Source organism: Echinops telfairi, unplaced genomic scaffold (genome assembly GCF_000313985.2).
Source record: "Echinops telfairi isolate 266 unplaced genomic scaffold, ASM31398v2 ScPeMD7_1;HRSCAF=3_0, whole genome shotgun sequence".
In the NCBI taxonomy this organism is placed as follows: Eukaryota; Metazoa; Chordata; class Mammalia; order Afrosoricida; family Tenrecidae; genus Echinops; species Echinops telfairi.
The window spans coordinates 49,405,822-49,408,450 of NW_022103896.1; positions in this window are offsets into that span (position 1 = coordinate 49,405,822).

Sequence of the window (2,629 nt, forward strand, 5' to 3'; positions counted from 1 at the left end):
AACTTTTCACATGAAGCAAATGCCTTCAACACACCCTGGAAATTGAATCCAACAACTTATATTCTAGCCTGTGCTCTACAACGCATTGATGTGCCCTTTGAAAATTCATTATTTCTGAAGCTCCAGCGTCTGGATGAAGGGAGGAGCGTTACATCATCTCTGAGGTTTTGTCCCACTTTAAATGTATTATTCTATGAGATGTCGTTTCAACCAAGACATATACAGACATCTACACAGGGTGAAGGCCCAGGATTTAGAGATGCAAAAACAGGTAAACTATGTCCTATGTCTCCAAAGAGTTGATTTTTTTCTATAAGCTATTAGGATTACTAAATATAGAAAACTTATTGCTAGATGCTGTCCAGTCAGTTCCAAAGCACAGCAACCCTTAATACAAAGTGCACAGCATTGCCTGCTCCTGTGCCACCCTCACAATTATCGTCACGTCTCAGCTCATTGCTGCAGCCACTGAGTCAACCCATCTCTTTTGTGCTGACCCTCCAAGCAGGATGTCTTTTTCCAGGAGTGATCTCTCCTGATAGGTGTTCACAGTACGTGAGGCAACGTCTCACCATCCTTGCTTCTAAAGAGCATCCTGGCTGAACTTCTTCCGAGACAGATTTGCTTGTTCTGCTGCCACTTCACAGTGCTTTCAATACCCAGCACCAACACTATCATTCAAAGGCACTAAACCTTCTCTGGTCTTCCTAGATCATTGTCCAGCTTTCACATGCATAGGAGGTGAAAAAAAATACCATGGCTGCGGTCAGGTACAATTTAAGCCTCCAAGTGACATTTTTGCTCTTTATGTTAAAGTTTTATTTTAGAGATGGGGCAGCAAAAGAACACACACAGTGCATTGAAGAAATATGCTGCAAAAGTTGTAAAACTATTACTATGATTTTTTTGACCATTTTATTGGGGGCTGGTACAACTCATCACAATCCGTAGATCCATCCATTGTGTCAAGCACATTTTTACATATGTTGCCATCATCATTTTCAAAGCATTTTCTTTCTACTTGAGCCCTTGGTATCAGCTCCTCATTTTTCTCCTCCCTCCTCTGCGCTCCCTCACGAACCCTTGGTAATTATAAATTATTATTATTTTTCATGTCTTGCACTGTCCAATGCCTCCCTTTATCCACTTGTTTGTTGTCTAACCCGCCAGAAGGAGGTTATGGGTGGGTCATTGTGATCGGTTTCCCTCTTTCTCCCCCAACCTTCCCCTTACTCTCCTGGTATTGCTACTCTCAATATTCATCCAGAGGAGTTTATCTGCCCTGTATTCCCTGTTTCCAGGTCTTATCTGTACCCATTTACATACTCTGGTCTAGCCAGATTTGTAAGGTAGAATTAGGATCATTAGATTTTGTTTCTCTTTTCTTGTTGATTCTGTGAAAGCAGCTTGCTGGTTTTTTGGTCGATTTATTAGATGTAGGTGCCATTTTTCCGGGGTGTCTGAGAGCCCTGAGCAATCTCTGTGGGAGGTTGGTGTTGGTGTTTCCATAGGCTGCCTATAGCAAACTGCCTTGAGGGGTTGTGTTTCACTTCTGTCCTGTTGAGGTCTCCCTTTCACCTTGGCCTATGCTTTGTGCTCCAGCCTCCCTCAGGTCTCCTTAGGGGTTGTTTGAAACTGTGCACTGCTGAAATCTGATGGAAAGTCTTGGCTCAAGCTCAGGGGAGTGTATTTCAGGGATGGGTTGGGGATTGGGTAATCTGTTCCTGGCTAGGGACAATTCCCCCAGGTAGGTGGGTGGGAAAGAGGGCCCACTACTTCTGTTAGCATGCAGATACACTGCTCAGAGGTGGGGTGTGGGGGTGTTTAGTCAGGAGAACGGAGAATGTCGTAGGCAAACCCCTATGCAGCAACTGCACAAGCTTCAGGCCAACTTGTGTCCAACACCAGGCAGGTTGGGAACTTTGCAGCAGGATGGGAACCTCTGTGTGGGGGAGGGAGGGGGAGGGGTGGCTGGTGGGTCTGTGGGGAGCTCCGAGATGGGGTGGAGACCTCTGGGTGTGGGGGACTTCTGGCTGGTGGGTCTATGAGGAGTGCCCAGACGTGGCAGGCACCTCTGGGGGTGGCGGGGGCGGGGGGCACGATACCAGCTGGCAGGTTGCAGGGCAGGAGCTTCGCTGTAAGCCTGACTGGCCTGTGGCACTGGTTGAGGCAGAGTGAGCGCCCTGAGCACCGTGAAAGGGGAAGCTCGTGGGCCTGAGACCACATGTGTTTGCAGGGAGTGCAGGCGATGGGGTTAGTCAGCTTCTGCTTCAGAGAAGTGCTCTGAGTTTTCTTGGGAATTGACAGACAGACTTGATACCCCTACTTGACCCCCAAATCTCACCGATCTCCACAGAGCTCCAGGTGTGAGCTAACTATTTGGTCGCCATCATGGGCAAGCCTCTATTACTGTGATTTAAAAAAAAAAAATAAGTTTCTTGGGGGCTCATACAACTCTTATCACAGTCCATCCATCCATCCATTGTGTCAAGCATATTTGTACATTTGTTGCCATCATCATTCTGAAAAAAATTTGCTTGGTATCCTCCCTCCTTCCCTCACCCTTGATAATTTATAAATTATTATTACTTTGTCATGTCTTACACTGTCCAATGTCTCCCTTCACCCA